Raw genomic sequence first — 490 nt, forward strand, 5'->3', positions numbered from 1 at the left:
GGAGACGATTCTTGCTCAACCAGATTTTCTTTCTCTTTTTCACCCTCCGGACCGATGTTATCTGCAGGACTCCACCCTGTGCTCAAACACAGCGGGCTGTAGCCCTGAGCGCTGCTGCTACTACGGCTGCGCCTTTCGGGGTTCGGTGCAGCCCCAGGGTCTGTGCAGGGGTGGGGAGGGATGGTAACACCCTGGGTGTCCTCTGGGATCACTTAACAAATGCCTCAGTATGAATTGAAAGTCTGGGAATTGAATCCTGTTCCCAGCGTGCTGCCTCATTCCTATTCCTCGCACTTGCTCTCGCACCCCAAGCCCCTCCAACCACGGCAGCACGCTGCCAACCACAGCCTCTCCGCTCGCCGGAGCGGTCACCAACCAACCGAAAGTGGGTCAGGGTGGGGAGGAAATCCCCAGGCGGGGTGATGGCCGGGTGCGTGGGACTGGGGCTGCCCCAACCCCACGGAGAGAGGAGAGGTGGGAAAATCTGAAA

The sequence above is a fragment of the Apaloderma vittatum genome, unplaced genomic scaffold (genome assembly GCF_000703405.1).
Source record: "Apaloderma vittatum isolate BGI_N311 unplaced genomic scaffold, ASM70340v1 scaffold33073, whole genome shotgun sequence".
In the NCBI taxonomy this organism is placed as follows: domain Eukaryota; kingdom Metazoa; phylum Chordata; class Aves; order Trogoniformes; family Trogonidae; genus Apaloderma; species Apaloderma vittatum.